This window comes from Euprymna scolopes, chromosome 18 (assembly GCF_053919585.1).
Source record: "Euprymna scolopes isolate OS-2025 chromosome 18, ASM5391958v1, whole genome shotgun sequence".
Taxonomy (NCBI): domain Eukaryota; kingdom Metazoa; phylum Mollusca; class Cephalopoda; order Sepiida; family Sepiolidae; genus Euprymna; species Euprymna scolopes.
Genome location: NC_136499.1, coordinates 119,580,628 through 119,601,209, shown reverse-complemented (window position 1 = coordinate 119,601,209; position 20,582 = coordinate 119,580,628).

Sequence of the window (20,582 nt, the reverse complement as noted above, 5' to 3'; positions counted from 1 at the left end):
CTATCTCTATAAAAGCCAAGTACGTCCAAGGATGGAATACTGTTGCCATATCTGGGCAGGAGCTGCCAAAAACAGCCTACTATGCCTTGACAGAGTACAAAATAGACTTCGTGGTTTAGTGGTGGATGCCCTTTTCTCTACCCTGCAACCCCTCTCCCACAGAAGAGACGTTGCGAGCCTATCCTTGTTTTATCGTTATTTTCATGGCAGGTGCTCGTCTGAACTCCAATCCCTGGTCCCCCCTCGCCAGTCTTTCACGAAAAACACCCGTCTAGCTGAATCCACTGTGAAAAATTTCCCCCACTCTATATCTGTGCCTAAATCAAAACGCGGATTCCATGAACAAAGCTTCTTTCTTAGAACTGCACGCCTGTGGAACTCTGTTCCGTCTACCTGCTTCCCTCTGGACTACAACTTGGATGTCTTCAAGTCTAATGTTAACAAATTCCTAATGAACCGCCCCCTTAAGTGAACACTCCATCAAATCTCCACACTAACGTAATGTACTTGCAATAACCCTTATCCCTGAGTTGCTTCCGGGCCTTGATAAGTGGTGATCACTGTGTAAAAAAAAAAAAAAAAAAGAGAGAAAAGGGCATCAATCACTGGGCTACGAAGTATATTTTAAACTATTAAAGCAGGGCAAAGTGTTCTAGCAGCTCCTGGCAACAGTACTCCATCCTTGGACGTACTTGGCTCTTATGCAGGTAGAGAATTGCATCATCAGTTTAATATCTATTGGATCGGTAGAACGATTCTACCATTTTTCCAGCAGCCTAGGAAATGGATTTGATGTACGTGTTGTCTCTTAGTTCAGGAGTAAATATCAGACCCAGAAGCTTGTCAAAATATGGAGCCTTTCATTTCAATTGATGGTGGACTGGGACCTTTTTATTTCTGCTGGTCACTCATAACACGTTTACTCATAGATTCAGAAAAGCCCGTACAGTAACGAAAAAGAGTAGATCAACACGCCAAGTATTTATTTTTCTTTTTATTTTCATGATAATATATGATCCAGTTGTAAAAGTGCTTCATTTGTTAGCAAACAACCCTATATCATGTTAGTGAGTGTTAGTTGGGGTGAGGGGATGAATGATATAATTGTGTGACGACCACATCGACGCGGAACACATCAAACAATTATCGCTAAAGATTTACTAGTCTGGATTAGATTTCCTAATACGGAACCCAACAATTACACAACAGAGATTTCTGCCTCAATATGAATAGATTTCTATGAAATACAAAAGTGGACACATTCAAACAGAACAAAAATGGTTATGAATTTACAATATACTTGTATACAACTTCCGATTTATAACAAAACCACACGTTTATATATATATATATATATATATATATATATATATATATATATACGTGGATGTGTATATGTGTGTGTACACATACATATTATGTATGTATTATATATATATATTATATATACACGTATTATATATATGTATTATATATGTATTATATATAATATATATATTATATACACGTGTATATATGTGTTTGTGTGTATACATACATATAATATACACATATATATATATACAAATGCATGCATATATATACATAAATATATGTATATATACATGTATATATACATATATGCAAATATGCATATACATATATATATATATATATATATATATTATACATATAAACATATACATGTATATGCATTATATATATATATATATATATATATATATATATATATATATATATATATATATATATATATATACATATATATTCTCGGCATTGTTTCCAGTTGTACTGAACCTCTACTTGCCACTGGGCTTAAACAATATCGACTGATGAAAGGTTTGGTTGCTGATTGTGCAACTCTTGCCACATATATTTCACGGGCAGGCATCCTTACAGTGGGTGTCCATAGTCTGTCAAGACTAAAGGAAGCCTTTTAATACATATATATATATATGTACATATATATATATATATATATATATATATATATAGGCATATATATATGCATATATACATATGCGTATATATACATATATATACATATCCATATATATATAAATATAAACATATATATAAATACATATGTATATATATATGTGTGTGTGTGTGTGTGTGTGTGTGTGTGTGTGTGTGTGTGTGTGTGTTTAGTACCTGATTGGTGACCTTTTGGTAATTCTAGACGCTGCATATGCTCTCAACTTATCTCGGCATATGTTTTGAGTCGTCCCGAACATATACGCCGCTTGCCACACTTATATTACAATGTATATTAAAGAGAGGTATGGTTGGATATTGCACGCATCTTGCCCCAAAAAATATCACGCGCAGGCACCACTACAGTGGGTATCCATAGTTTGTCAAAGACTGAAGAACCTATATATATATATATATATATATATATATATATATATATATATATATATATATATATATATATATAAATTTATAAAATATATATGGCGATTAAGCTACACTGAATATTCCGCGTTTCATCCACTCTAGGATTCTTCAGGCTTATGCGCGAATTTTGTGGTTATCTGTCGTTTTTACATACGCACCTTCTATTGAGATTTTAATTAACCAATCAGATTTCTAGTATCCACTGCGCCCTTCTTATCAGCCAATGGACATGCACTTTAGGACAAAAGCCCCTTTTGACGTCTGGTTTACCTGATTCTTTGTGTGTGTTCTATTTAGCCTATGACAGAAAAGGGAATTATTTTTGACCCTAGACGTTTTCGCAAGAAAATGCCGGGAAAAATTAAATTAATGATTAAAATGAGAATGAGTTATTTACAATTACTATAAGATTTATATACAAGCAGGAAGGAAGAGAATAAGATAAAATAAAGAAATGTGGATTATACGTATACATATATATATATATATATATATACATATATATATATACATATATATATAATATAAAGCTGAATGTGTGTGTGTTTGTGTGTGTGTGTGTGTGTGTGTGTGTGTGTGTGTGTGTGTGTGTGGTCACGAATAGGCTCCTATATGGTTGACTATTTTTAAAAACTGATTACATATAATGATAGAAGATGTATCGAGACACAGAGAGTGGTATGTTTAATCTGGCAGAACTGTGGTTCTTTAAAATTGTGGGGTCTGCCAGTAATGTAAAAATCTTGCGTTCTGGTGGCGATCAAGTAGCTAAGGCGTTTTTGATATCGCTTAGGTTTTGGAAGCATTTCTCCTGCAGAAAGTGGTCGAGATGCTTGAAAATATAATAGTCGGTAAGTGAGAGGTCTGAATATTATGCCAGATGAAGCAGAGTTTCGTAGCCCAATTCGTTAAACTTCAACAGTGTTCGTTTTTCAGCGTGCAGTCTGGCATTATCGTGGTAAAAAATTAGCCATTTATTGTTGACTAAGGCTGGATGTTGTCGAAGTTTCTAATACGTTTTAACCATTTGTTGACAATACATCTCCGTCCTAATGGCTTTGAACGCATTCCAAAAACAGTAATTGATAAAACCGGACGGATACCAGCAAACAATCAGCATGACCTTCGTTTTATGGAACTTTGGCTTCGGGAAATATCATGGAAATTCGTCGGCGTCTAACAACTGAGATGCTCGTCACCAGTTTTCGTAAAGAACTCACTTTTGATCGCAAGTCATAACCTGGTCGAGAAACGGATCGTTCTTGTTGCGGAAAACAAAGGAAGAGCACATTTCATAATGGTGGTTGCAAATCGTCGTATACGTTATGTCTAATTCAGAAGCAAATGCATGGCTACTTATGGGCAGATTGACCTCGACTTAAGCTCCTATTTGATTATTGTCCACATCCGAGGGTCGAAACTACGCTTATCATCGTCAAGAAACGGTAGTGTTTGAATTTTGGTTAAGTGCCAGTCTTAATCAGTTAGAACTGGTTTAAAGCTTAACTATCGCTCATTTTCGGCCAAATTTCAACCAATTATTACACTTTATATATCACATACATTATAATGAATTTAAAGCTTAAAATATTGCAGCATTAAGAAATGTTGTTAATTCATTTTATAACGTTATATAAAACATATTTAATGCTGCAATATTTTAAGTTATAAAGTTATTATATTTTTTACTGGAATATTTTGTCTTTCTCCTTTCTAGTTTTAACAATTAGTCCTTTACTTTTCTATGTTTAAGCTCAACCATATTACTTTTCATGCTCGCATTTATATATTGTAATATATATATATATATATATATATATATATATATATATATATATATATATATATATACTGTATTAACAGAACCAAGATTTCAAAAAAGGAATTGGTAGCAACTAAAAGTGTATTTCATTGTAAGATACAATTGTTTACAGACCGGTTGGACAATTACAAACATACTTTTCACATAACCAGCCTTTCTTCAGACATTTTGAATAAAAACACAGGAAAATTATTTAAAGAAATTTCCCTTAAAGGAAATGAAGCATGCGAAAACATTTATCCTGTACGCATCCTTTGTCAAGAGCTTATTTAAATATTTATATATCACCTATTCCATGTGTAATGTATGGGCACTTCCGAATAGAGCAGTGTTGATGTAAATGCGTCTTTTTGACATAACGTGAAAAAAAGCCGGTAATGTTGTCCCCGATGGATTAAGAGCGATTAAGAGCTATTTGTTGCACATTTGAATCTGTAAAGTAAACGCGGTGCCCATTTTCTAAATGTACTGATAGGTGCACAATAGCCAGACTTCGTTCATGTATGAAAAATGAAAGAATTCGCTATACAGCTTCATTACTGCTTATGTATCTTACAGCTTGAAACTGTACAATTTCATCGATATGTATGCTTACATTTCTGTCATTTCTTTGAGTTACCAAACAAAAACTGTCATATCACTGCCTTTATTCACATACTTGCAATGTATTTGACTGATTGAACTGAGTTACAGTATTCCACATAAATTTGCTATTTGTAGGCCTTGCTAGCAAAAGTGGATATGGAACAACCCACCGGTTATCGACTTCAATGTCACCATTTCGCATTTATATCATTGCTAAGTCACCACCATTTTCTATTGCCGTTCTTTTGTAACTGTGTCTGATAGTAAAGCCCGAGGATATCGCTTAGAGCATTTTCAATCTTTCATGCATGGTGAATTTGGAGTCAATATACCACAAGGTCCATGTAACGTATTTTTTGTCACAACTTCATGCAAATCTTTATGTCAGCATCAGGTATTTCAGCACATATTACATTGTCGATTTCATTTGGAATTATGTTGTTATGGAACTAGATTAGTATTTGTGAGTGTGGTAATCCTCTCTTTTGTCATTCCATCGGATACATCCAACAGCACACAGACGCAAATACTTTATGTTTAGCAATATAATCTATTAGAGATGTCTGCAATGTTTGTTAATTGATCATGTCTCCTATGAAGGACAATATCCCTAGGTTGAAATTGATCTCTAACTATAACAATTGCCACTTCATCTATAGTTGGGGCACTGAATCATCGCACGTGTTCCCGTAGCAGGAGCTTTGTCAGCACGAATAACAATCAGATGGCATAATTTCAATTGCAGTTTTGAATAAATGAACCAAATTGTTTTCATTATGGAGCAACTCTTGCAGTTGGGGAACAATGGACCTTTTTTGTGCCAGTCCGAATTCCATAGCGTGCATTCAGTTAATCATAATTATAAACGATGAAATACATTTGTAGGAATTTATGATGACCACCTGGGAAAGGAATTGGGCCTTTTATTTTTAAAGTTGGCATGAATTGTACTGCAATGATTTCTGCACCGAACGATGTCATTTGGAAGCATGAGTTGTATTTCCTGATGTTCGATAGAACATGCTTTGATTCAGCACTATATCCACCAAGTAAAGTTGTTAATCGTTCTGGTGGTTCTTCAACTTGAGTTAGTTTAATTTTTCCGTTGACACAGCACCCTCCTTTAGTTTCCCCCTTAAATTTCAGAGCCTTGCAATAGAGACACACTTCAGTCACAGTGCCGATGTGAACATGGCGACTCAAACTATAATCATTATTGTAGTGGAATGCAAGCCGATCGCAATCCCTGGATTGTTGAGCATGGAGTCGTGTTTGACGCTGATCTGCAGTTTTTCATTGAATTCTTTCAGCATGTCGCAGCCTCTCACGTTCATTCAGTTGAGATCGAAGCAGATCTGTATAGGTATTACGGAATTATACCCATAATCGTGGCTTCTGAAGTCTGACAGCACGTCGCTCTGCTGCTTCATTGGCACATATCTGAGGCATCCCTTGTCTGCTTCGCTCGTTTGCTGATGCTCGTTAGTCAGTACTTTGTCTGGCAACTAATCACCGCCATAATTCTGCACTTCGAGTACGACCACCTAAGTGTGATCTGCTGCGGGACATATTAACGAAAAAGAAATTGTAACAAAAACGGTGCTTATAAATGGGAAGAACCTTGGTAGGAAACAGAATAATCGTGTTAATAGATCAAAAGAACGTCAACAATGAAAAACAAACAGGAAATTTATCTGTGTAAGCGAAGAAAGTAATAGAAAAGTAATGAATATGTTTTGTCCTAAACAGTAACAATTTGTTAATGTAATAATCGACAAAAAAAAGAATATTTAAGGGGTTTTTTTTGTTTTTGTTAAATAGGAAACAATTTTGCATGAAAAAATTAAGAAAAAGGGGTGAACAATATTGATTTTGTATAAACCGGAAGTTCCTTTGTGTATTTTTTTATTTAATAATTTTTAATTTATTTTTTCAGCGGCGAAAAAGAGGAATGGAAAATAAGTTTTTTTGTTAAACAGAAAACAGTGAGTGTATTTTTCTAAAACTGATATAAAGAATGAGAAAGTCGGAAATAAAAAAAACAAATCAATTCATTTTTTTTATCAAAGCAACAAAAAAAAAACAATGGAAACATTGTTAGTGACACAACACAAATCCATGTGTTGTATTTGAAATTACTCTTTATGAGGAAAAAAGCATGTAAAAAAATGAATTCTGTTTATTTTTCAATAAAAAAAAAACAGGATGAACAAAACAGACAAAAATAACAAAAAAATAAAAAACATAACAAAATAGTAAACAGTAAAATGCGTATATAGTTCTAAAACAAATATAAAAAACGTAAAAATAGTTGGAAAGAAACAAATAAATACAACTTTTTTTTAAATTAAAAGAAACATGTTTAATGGCACAACAGATCGGCGGCACACGCGTGTGTAAATATAATTAAAAAATAAGTCAATTATACACCGGTATGATAAAAAAGAATCTGTAAAGAAATAGCAGGTTAGCAAAAAAAAAAAAATCAACTTAATTTTTTCTATAAAAAAACAGGATACATGGTATACTTATTGATATGAAAAGTCACTGAATGATTCTGGAAAATAGAATAATGAAAGGCGATTCAATATAAACCGGAAGTATTTCCGGTAAGTAGCCTCGGCTATACTCGGAAGGATAAGACACGATGTCGAAAAATTCTTTTTTTTAATATGATAATATTTTTTAGGTTTTATATTTAAAAACACAGTAAGATATGACGGAACACGGGCCTCTAGTTTTCTAGTTCATTTAAGCCGATCGAACCAAACGTAGTGTAAGATGCTTTCAATAAGTTTTCAGAGCTTTTCCCTATGAGTCCTTTTATTGATAATACACACGTTGAACTCCAGTTCTATTTAGAAGTCATGTCCTCCAACTTCAATGCCCGTTGGAACCGTTCTAACAACTTCAAGAATGTTCAATTGAAGTTCTCTTATGTGAGTGTGTCATTGACCCTCGTCACAGCCTCTTTCATCTCAATTTTATAATAAAGACACGGTATAAAGATTTTTTTTAATCTAAAGTCATGGAATGCAAGTTCTGGATTATAGAAAGAGTGAAGAACTGTCTTTATGCCTACCTTAGTCAAATAGAACGTAACAAGGATGGAGCTCACTTGGGATAGATTTCGCGCAAATTTTTCGTATCTTTAGACCTCGCGAATAATTGTGGACATATATATTACCACTTATCAAGGCCCATAGGCCATTCGAGGATGAAATTTGCACAGTAGTCAAATTCGGGAAAACGATGGAAACACTTTAACGGGAGGATGAGTTATTCAGCGACTCCAACCTATTTTGTTATATATATATATATATATATATATATATATATATATATATATATATATATTTGGTATAAAATATATATTACCACTTATACAGGCCCATAGGCCACTCGAGGATGAGAGTTTAAAAGTCCACAGTAGTCAAATTCGGGAAGGAGGATGGAACCGCTATAACAGGAGATTGAGTTATACAGCGACTCCAACCTATTCCTCTCCCCTAAGAATAAAACATATGTTCAATATCTGCTTTTGTTTTTTCATTGTTTATACGGTCCCGAGCAACGCCGGGTAGCCCTGACATCAACAAATGTTCCATGATTTCAATACTTCTATTGTCATCGAAATTGGCAAAATCACATATTTTTCAATCAAATCGATTGATTACCTGCTCTTTTCAGCGATCCGCCACAGTGCACCAGGAAAAAACTTTGCATGTCTAACTGCAGTGACTTAGTCCACAGCACATTGTAGTCTACATTGCACTGTAGAGAACCTATAGTTGATTTCATAAAAATTATTTTAAACTTTAATTCAAGCCAATATATAAATTGGCTTGAATTAAAGTTTTAAATGCAAAGTCAAGTATCATGGTTCGATTGTGCTTTAAACAGGAACCTTCACTTCATACGCGCCACTGTCTTATCAAAGAACACTGTTGCTTTTAGAGACAGAGGACGGTTCTTATCCCGGGAATTCTTTATTTGACCAATCAACTCTGTTGTTCTGACTTGCTTACCTCTTCCAGAACTTTTCTTATTCCGCAGAGACTCGCTGCATTCCTTGACTATGTTATGCTCTTAAAAAAGTTATGATCAATTACTGCAAGATGGTCCAAAAGCAGTATGAAGCATTTCATACATTGTTCTCGCATAGAATAGTTGCTTAAAACAGAATTTTATTGCATATTAGTCTCCTAAATTCCTTACGTCCAGATTGCATTTTTGCAATGCAATTAATTTATGTTATCAATGGTGGCCATTGTTTTGCGCGGAACTGAGCATATTTTTAGAACATGCATACAACAATGCACACCACTGATAATATAAAGGAACTGCATTGCTTAATATCCGAATAATTACTTGTTTGCAGAAATTTTAATGCGATATTCGTTTTCAGCATACCTCCAAACCTAATAAGTCGTTATTTTAAAGATAATTGTTAAGATGGAAAGTAAGTAAAACCAAATTTACCAGTACACATACTGTATAAATCGAATTTTACTGGTAAATTATATAAAAAAAAAGCACGGTCCGTATACTGCATAAGTACCGGCAGGGGATTTGGAACATAAATCAACAATGAAAGTCACCGTATCTCTATTATATTAAGAACAAGATGCAAGTCATCTAATGCGATTATTTACCGATAACTGACCGTATTGACATTCGACTCCACCGTAGTGTCTCCACTTTACCAAATGACGTCATAGTTAATATCTCTGGCCACCTGGTATCGCACCACCTGAGCGTAGCAAGCACATCATACCCTGAAACCAGATGAAGACTTAATATCTCGATTGCTTGTAGGATATTCAATTGCCATGCCATCTCATCAGGGTGTGGGGATGCAATACTCGTCAACTTTCCGCTTATTTTGGTTGAAAGTTTTCGGCAGACTGACGTCATGACCACTCCTCCAACGACAACACATGTCATTATAAGCCGCGGGGGTCGCCATCTCGAAACCGCCTCCACAGGAACGATATTTCCCCAGAAGTACACCCACCTTGAACGTTTCTTTTTTTTTTTTTTTTTTTTTTTTTTTTGATCAAACGATTTGTTTGTTTTGTGTACCTTGTCGCTTTCGTAACAAAGACAACAAGCATCATATTCGTCTTAGCAAATTACAAGGTATCATGTTGTTGTTGTTGTTGTTGATTGTTTTGTTGTCTATGCTATGGGCGGTCTTGTTACAGCTGTGTTTAGACTTTATTTTTTGTTCTCTGTGTCTTGTATGCGGTTTTCTTTCTTTCTTTCTTTACCTTTATCTTTTTTTTTCATTTTTCTCTTTTCTATTGCGTATACTGTATTATTTCTACATTTTTTATGTATCTTTGCCGGTCGGCTTTGTATGTGTGTGCGAGCGCGCGCGTGTGTGTATTTTATTTTTATCTTTTACTAGCATTTCGGCCCGGCGTTGCCCGGGTGTTTGGGGGTGTATGCTGAGAAAAAAAAAAGAAAAAAAGGTCAATTTTTTTTAACTTTGACCCCTATTATGACTCCTTAACATTTATTGTTTTTTGACTTAAATCAACTTATTAAGTTAGATTCATGTACAATGAATCTATATCAGAAATTTTAAGTGTTTACACCCAAAATTGTCGGAGGAGTTGGATAGAGTTCTCAAATGTAAAATCGTTGAACTTTGACCCCTTAATAGCCAAATTTCTGGCCGAAAATAGATCACAAAGATTTTTCCAAATTTCAGTACCCTGTATATCAAATTTCGAGTATGTAGACTAAACATTGACAGAGCTATTGCGAAGGGAAATGTACACAGACACAGACAGACAGACAGACACACACACAGACACGTTCACTTTTATAGATATATAGATAAAACTGTCCTCCTTACTTACCTCTCACAGTCTTCCGTCTCGCACAAGTCGCAAAAAACAAAAGAATAATATTTTCTATAAAATACGGAATGCGAAATGACATCATCAGTAGGGAAAAAAGAAACACTATAAACAGACGATCACATTACAGACGTTCGAGAGCACGTTCGGATCTCTACGGGTACCGAAGTAAGAGAAAAGTAGGACGATCACGGTATATTCGGGAAAGTACCGGGGTTATGTATTAGGTCGAACACAAGAAAGTATTTGTTAGTTATTAATCTGTCGATCGATCTATCTATTTATATATATATGATTTTCGATATATCTCTCGATATAGTTATTTATTTCTGTATCTATCCATCTCGATTTATCTATCTGTTATATCGTGGGATGCGTTAGATCAATATAACATAAAATATCTTACCGCAAGGAGTCCAGCCTTCACGTTGGCATATAGCAGCTCATGAGGAAAGAACATGACATATATGAACAAATAAGGAACCACTCATTGTTACATAACGATATACGTTTATTAAGAAGACACGCACACACACGTAACTACAATTCAAACATAATAGACGAAGATTATAAGTGCAAATATGATAAATCGATGAACGGGAATGATGTTCATCTCGCCAACTAAGCACCAGTGACATATGGCCGAGTGGTCCTAGACGTTGTATCAAAGTTTACAGTTACCCAAAGGTGCTGAGTTCAATCCTGAACGAAGGCCTTGAAAAGTAACATTCAAAACAGAGAATCAGCAACTACGTCCCAGAGCCTAGCTGGAGTTCGATCACGGTACCCCCTTAATAATAATAATAATAAAGGGGTGGGTTCGAGACTCCTAACAAACTGTTCCCCATTTCGATACAAAACACCTGATGAAGGCCGGAGGGCAAAACGGCCGAAACGTTGTGATTATAACAACCAAGATGAGGAAGTCAGTCCGACAATCTCAATAAATTAATATATATATATATATATATATATATATATATATATATATATATATATATATATACACACACACAAAATTCAAAGTAGAGGTGGGGGTTGAGGGAAGAGGGGAAGTACGATCTCATGTGGTCAAGCAATAGTATAAACAATCGCCAAGTTAATTTAATACCAACACCCTCCGCTGCTAGCTTGACAACATGAGATCGTACTTCCCCTCTCTTCCTTCATCCCCACTCCTATTCCCTTCTTCCACAAACACCTTCCTCCAAAACCCCATACTGCTCACATTCAAATAGTATACACATCACTTATTTCGAAAGTGTAAACCACACCGAATATCTTATAAAATAACGAATGTAATCGTGACTCTTTTTTCAATATCGCTTCTTTTTTGGTCTGATGAAATGGCCTTTTTAATAAGGATTTCATTGAAACATGTATGTACATATGTATTTAATAAAGGTTGTATAATGAACAGACTATATACACATCTATTCTCCATTGAGCACTCTTTAATAATCACAAGGGTTCCATTGGATTTACTTCTAGAAAACCAAGCCATACAACTATTATCTGCACACACACACACACACACACACACACACACATATATATATATATATATATATATATATATATAGAGAGAGAGAGAGAGAGAGAGAGAGAGAGAGAAAGAGAAATAAAATGAACAAACCGTATTATGTATTCATCAACGTTTTGTCTTTATTTCGAGACTTCTTCGAAATAAAGACGAAACGTTGATGAATACATAATACGGTTTGATCCTTTTTATTTCTCTATTTTGTCTGAATGCTATTTCCATAGTTCTCATCATATATATATATATATATATATATATATATATATATATATATATATATATATATATATATGATGAGAAATATGGAAATAGTATATATATATGTATGTGTATATATATATATATATATATATATATATATATATATATATATAATCAAATAAAAATTATTGGAATATTTTCCTTTTTTTCTTGTACACATTTTTGTGAATTTTTCCATGGATTTCTGCCTTTGGATTATTATGTACCATCTTCTTCCAATTACGGGATTTCCTTGGATTTTACTTGTGCGAATTGAAATTCATTAAACTTTCTGGAATTTATATATTTGGATTTTACCGTCACTGGATTATATATCTTCCACCAGACTATCCATTCATGTGTAATCATCTTTTTCTTCACCATATTCCCTCTGCTTCACTTTTTTTGTTTTCAAGTAAGATTTTTGACTTACTTGTTGTTTCATTAAATAATTTAACATGCAAAATCCGATCCCACATTTTGCTAATTCCTACCCTCTGATGAGAAGGAAAGTATTTCTTCGAAACCGCGGATTAAGGACTATCCACTTATCTAGTGTTTTGAGATTAAATATGTTTTTAACTCATTTCAAAGTGTTTTTAACATGTTTTATTAACTGTTTGTTCGTATATATAAAAATATAGAAAGAAAACAGGTCTGTATGTCGATGACTAAAATATATTTTATAAAGCTCCCCTCTTTGGTAGAGCACTCTCGTAAATTATCTTACTCGCTACTTAATTTAGCTGAAATAATGCGAAGCTCGCGGTTTGTTTACAGACAAACGTTTGAGCCCTCTACGAGTGGCGGACGGATGTTTATTTAAATAGACGTTCGGACAGTTTAATTTCGGCCACCGATTCCGTAGTCAGGGGGTAGGACTGCCGACTGTCATCACGACGGTTCTAGGTTCGATCCTCGGCTTGGGAGAGGTGTTAGTCGAGCGGCACTGATGAGTTGTGAAACAACGAAACAGGTCTGTATGGCGATGACTAAAATATATTTTATATAAAAATATATACATATACAATTTTATATATTTGCATGAAATGTTATGTACGTATTTTCAGTATTTACTTCGACAGTACTCGTAAATAGGTCTAGGTAGTAAGCCTGATGTACATATATATTTGTGATGGGAGAATTACAATAATTTTACCGATTGCCATACAGTTACTGATTGTGTTCTTAATTATCGATTGCGATTCCGATTCTTTTTCTTATTATTAATTCCTGAAAAACAAAAAAAAATCTGAAAAATGGGTATATATTTTCGGAAATAAATGGCGCTGTTACAATATGAAAACATGTGTATGAGTATACAGTAATAAGTCAGTCGTATAGATTTTAGTTTGATTAATCAATTTATCATTACATCTTTAATGTAGGTTGTTGGAAACTCGTTCTTAAGCAAAAAAAAAAAAGAAAAAAAAAAGAAATGGAAAACAGTACAAAGAATCGTTTTGGACATTGGAGAATATGCAAAAATCTTCCTAATTCCGAAAAAGAAAATCCCATGATTTTTTTTCCAATTCTAATTCCGATTCCCTTCCCAATAATATATGTATGTGTGTGTGCGTGTGTATATATGTGTGTGTATATTTTATGTATGTGGGTATATATATATATATATATATATATATATATATATATATATATATGTATATATGTGTGTATATATATGTAGATATATATAGATGTGTATATATATAGGTGTATATATATGTGTGTATATATATGCGTATATATATATATATTAGTATATATATATATATATATATATATATATAAGTGAAAGTGCCTGTCTGTTTGTCTATGTGTTTGTGTACATTGAAATTTTAGATATAGGTTCCTTTGAGATGGATCAACTTAATAACTTGATTTGAGTCCAAATCAATAAATGTTAAGGAGTCATAATAGGGGTCAAAGTTTAAAAGAATTGACCTCTGCGGTCTCTACCAAATCACTCAGACTATTTCTGGTTTAAACCTTTGACATTCTACATAAATGCTATTCAGAGATAGGGATAGCTTATTGGTCGGTTTGGGTCGAAAACCTGAGCTACAAATATATAAATGTATGTATATGTTTGCATGTCTGCCTAAAACTTTCGACAGATCTGACGAATTTTCACAAGATTAGGGTCGTTTGGAAGTTCGACCCTTCAGACGACAAATACCGAAAATATGGCTAAAACCATTAATTTCTTCAGCCTCAACTGGGCACTTTTCTACAGGAAAAGGTCGTCTTTTTCGCTGATATTTTCGAAAGTCATCCCCTCTTTTCGATTGTCTAGCCTTAATTTAAACCTACGTCATTTACAATTCGGCATTGGTCGTAACAGCAAAGACAGCATTTTTCCCCGTGCTTTTTCTTCTTCGTGGTACGGGTTCGAGCCTGCCCTGCTACTATGGGGCACCCATGCTAATATATATATATATATATATATATATATATATATATATATATATATACACACACGCACATATATATATATATTTGTGTGTATATATATATATATATATATATATATATATATATATATATATATATATATATTAAACGATTCCAATATATCATCCGATTCCGTTTCCAATTATCTTAAAAACACTTGTTAAATGTGCATGTAGTTGCTAAATTTTCAAAATACACTTTTAAGGGATGATAATAGATGTTTGTCTTACTATTAGTTTGAAATAAATAAATATTTATATTTTCTCATTACTCGTAGTAGTGGAAGATTTTGGTTTTGACAAAATCACATAAAAAAGACGATTACAAGAATTGTTTTTGGCATAGAAGAATAGGAATGATTTTTTTCTTTCGATACCGCTTCCGATATCTCTAAAAGTTCTACTTGATCCGATTCCCGATTCCGATTAATCGAATCAACACTAATATATGTGTGTGTATGTGTGTAATTTTGTATAATTATTACAGGTGAGAATATATATATATACATATATACACACACACACACACACACACACACACACACATATATATATATATATATATATATATATATATATATATATATATATATATATATATATATAATTATTTCCACAGTCAAACAACGTATAAGAGCCATGAGACCTTGATCGCGTCCCTTGTCGAGACGGAGTATGTCCGTTTCACTGTCGGATTTCGCCGCCGTTTGCTTGACCTGTGTTAGGTAATACAATTTCTTTTGTGAGGGGCGTTTACGTAGTTGGGAAAGTGCTTGCCTCGCATTCAAGAGGCTCAGGTTTCAAATCCATTGTTTGGACATGTCTGACTGGTTAGCCCAAATGAGGACGTAACTCGAGTCTTGGACTTCCAGTTCGTTTCCTGCTCTTGTCGGTTGCGACGTTTTTTGTCTGTTTAAATAATTATATAATCTCTCACATTCTTAAAAATTATATATATATATATATATATATATATATATATATATATATATATATATATATATATATATATATATACACGAACAAAAGTACCCGTCGTTCACTGTGTTCAAAAACAGCCTACAGAAAATGGAATCTGATTTATCAAATTATGATAGGTTATGAAAAGGAAGGGTTATAAAAAGATAGCTTCGAATTTGGGGGTATCAAAACCAAAGCAAAATATGATGAAAGTAAAAATAAAATAGATAAACCCCATAATTTATTATACCATACCTGTTCACACTGAAACACTTATTACAATATTCTGTGGATCTATATTAAAAAACCTTGTTAAACTTTATGACATATTTCCATTCTATGGAGGCCAGGCGCGAACGAACACCCCATAATTTTATTATACTATATTTCTTCAAACTGAAACCTTATTATCAAAATATACTTACGCAGATAGACATGAAAAGTCTTTAATAAAGCGTGTGCCTATTTACATTCTATGGAGGCCAGCTGCAAACGCAGACCTCATAATTTTATTATACCATCCCTATTTAAGTTAAAACATACTTATCAAATTATTCTTATGTACATCTATATCAAAAACACATGTAAATATATTTTTTTTAATTTGTAATTTTTTTTATTTCCATACTTTGTGGACAGGCGCGAATGCAGACCCCACAATTTTAATGAACCACTCTTCTGACAGCTGAAACATACCCATTCCTGTGTCTCGATACATCTTCTATCATTATATGTGATCAGTTTTTTATAATAGTCAACCATATAGGAGCGTGTTTGTGACCACACACACACACACACACATTCAGCTTTATATCATAGAAGATATATATATATATATATATATATATATATATATATATATATATATATATATATATATATAAAGAGAGAGAGTGAGAGAGAAAGAAGAAGAAGAAGAAGAAGAAGAAGAAGAAAGAAGGAAATAGAGAGGATTGGAGAAATGTGCGACGGAAAGCGAGTTTTATTAGATAGATAATGCTATGTTGAATGACGTAAATTTGAAAAGAAATACATTTTCTTTGTCACAAAACTGCTCTGTTTTTTGCAAGCTCGTCTAAATTTTATAAGTCGGGATAAGCAAACCCGATTTATCAATCAAATCTTTTTTATTCACAATAACAAAACACGTCGACCAACATAAATCAAATCTTTTATGAGCCGAAGTATCTATTACGGCTTTTTTTAATTCGACTTGTAAGCTTTTCCTATGATTCAAGTTTCTTCTTTTATTGTTTTTTTTTTTCGTTTTGTGTTGTCTTTTCTTTTTTTTTTTTCTGTTTTTCGTACCGCGGTGTATTACGGCCCTACTTCTTTCCACCAAGTGAAACCTGCCACCGCGATAAAAATATACAAGCGACCGCCATAATTACAAGGCGAAACTAGAAGTTAACCGGAAGTCACCTGTATAAAATAGTTGACATATAAAGCGCTCCTCCGACTCTATTGACAGTGGTAACTGTAGTCAGCGACACTTTACCCATCTCAAATATATGAGAGGGGGGAAAAACGAAAAAAAACTCTAGCAAACGACATGATCAATGACCTTCAACACATTTATTTGCACGGCTATTATACACATCAGGTGATTGAATGTTTAATGGCGTAATATTCATACCTTGGAATTTACCTGAATATTAGAGCAGCAATAAGATCTGTTTGAAGTCTAAATGATATATATATATATATATATATATATATATATATATATATATATATATATATATATATATATATATAAATTGGGTAAAACTGGTAATTAGTAAAAATCTGAAAAGAGTGCTCAATACTATTGCAGAGCATATATGAGTTTTATTTTTTATTACCGTTTTATCTGTTTGGTTACATATGTTTCGGATTTTTGACCATGTTTACGATCCAACAGCCTTGTCAGACCCTACAGAAATAAAAAGATTTTCTGTAAGGTCTGCTGTGGCTGTTGGATCGTAAACGTGATCCAACATCCGAAACATATGTAACCAAACAGATAAAACGCTAATAAAAATAACACACACACACACACACATATATATATATATATATATATATATATATATATATATATATATATATATATATATGTAGCCTTTGAGATTTGAAAAAAAACAAAAAAAAAACAGTCGACCGCCGGTCGAGTGTGAGGGAAAATTTACTGGCCCCAAAATATTTTTACTTGTCCGACTTTATGACTTTGTTGCAGTTAAATAATTGTTAAATAATTTTACATGAATTCAATTATAGTTTTCTTCTTTATATAATATCAACAAACATAACCTTAACCGTGGGTGTTGAAAAAAAACAGGTTACGAAATATCCGGGTATTCACGATTGTGGACTGAAATCTCCTGGTACGAGATGCACGTGGCCCAAAATCTCCGATACTAAAAAAAATACCATTTAGCTGAAATGAATAAGATTTCTTAGAAAATCCGCATGGTTTCGTATCTTTTTAAAATTTAAACGGTCAATTTTTCTTTGTAATTTATGGAAAAAACTTTGATATACAACAGAAATTGGTCTCTTTTGTTTCTATTAAAACAAAGAAATCACCTTGGAACAACATTCTTAAATTTAGAATATATATTTTTTTTAAATTGAGTATCAATGATTTTGTTTTAAGTTGCGCAAAAAGGAGCATGCAAATATCTGAATTTATATAATTGAGAAAATATGCTTACTTACTTGTTGTGTAATTTAATTTTCGGCGCGTGCTTGACGGAACGGTGCGTGTTTTCCTCTTTCAAATATTCATCTTTTCTTTTGTAAGCATGAACTGTATGTGGCAGTAGCGTCGAATACCTTTTCCAAATGAATTTCAAAATCAGAGAGCTAAATGAAGGCGACATTTTGACTACAAGCCGAATGTGTAAATTTTACCTCTTGCTGACCTTTAGCGTGACCACTCTTTTTTCAATACGATATTCCAACGGTCTCACAGCTAGAGATGAAAGAATTCACAAATGATGAGACATAGGTCATTCTAAGTCACCGCATATTTGAGGGTCGTAAAATAAAGAAGTTTTTCCCGTTTCTTTCTTTAAAGAAATTTTATCGACTGGCGGGCGAGTGATTTACGACTTTTAGTCGCCCCAAGAAATTTTCAATCGACTGTGGCGACCGATCGTGTAAATATCAAAGGATGCGTACATATATATGTATACATATATAAACATGTATATATATATATGTATATATATGCATATATATATGAATATGCACATATATATGTATATATGTATATGTATGTGTATACATGTATTTGTATATGTACGTGTAAACAAATATGTATACATATATAAACATGTATATATGTATATATATGTACGTGTACATATATGCATATGTATATGCACATATATATGTATATATATGTATATACATATATATGTATATATGTATGTTATATATATATATATATATATACTAGAAGACGTACCCTGCGTTAGCCTGTAGCGTTCAATTCTTTTAAAACGTGTAGAAACAGGAAAACGAACTGAGACATGTGCATGCGAGTATTATGTTTTTTTTTCTAAATTGTTCACTTCTTAAAAAAACAAATACTTTAGCTGAGATCGAAACCAAACCGTAACGACAGTGAGTCAAGTACGATAACCATTAAGCCAGCTAAAGACGATTTTCAAACGTGTTTTCAAGCCTATTTATTTTTAACATAAGGAAGCTATCATGTGAATGATTCATGCATGCGCAGTCGTTAAACAGTTGACAAACACATCACAATCCGATGACCTGCTGGTACATTTTTTTTGGTACATTTTGACCACTTTGCAGCTCTCTTGGTCTTGAGGAAAACTGATTAAATAGTTTACCACGTGGCTGAATAACTTATATCCCATATTCTCTCTCACACACACGCATATATATATATATATATATATATATATATATATATATATATATATATATATATATATATGTTTACAACGTGGCTGGATACCTTATATACAAAATTTTTAATGTGTAGATCAAAAATTCGTTGCGTATATAGGTTGAGAATTCTTTTCCAATACACATACTCTCATATATATATATATATATATATATATATATATATATATATATATATATATATATATATATATATATATATATATATGATACAATATTGATAATTACCTTGCAAAGCTGTTCAATCGAAACCTATAAGATAAAACTTCCCGAGCGCGTTAGAAATCGTTATTAGTTAGTCCAGTATTTAAATATTCGAAACACCCTCCCCCTAACGAGAGTATGTAAAACACCCTCCCCCTAACTAGAGAAATAAAACTAGAATCAGAGGGCCAGGCCTTTATGTGCTTCAGACTAAATATGCAACACAATATTAGCTACTTATATTTTCTCTACCGCTCTCCCTCAAACCAAGACTGTACCCTAATAAACAAAGTCTCAGACAGCATAGATATAGCACTCTCCCTCGATACTAGCGCACAAATACATGTATTTGGTGACTTCAATGTCCACCACAGTAACTGGCTAGGATTCTCAAATCACACAGACGTAGCTGGTAGCGCCACATACAGCTTCTCTATATCTCATTCCCTATCTCAGATGGTTACATTTCCGACACGTTTCCCAGACCAGCACGATCAACATGCCTCACTTCTAGATCTCTTTCTGACAACAGTTCCCAATGACTGTACAACAAATGCCCATAGCCCACTCGGGAATGC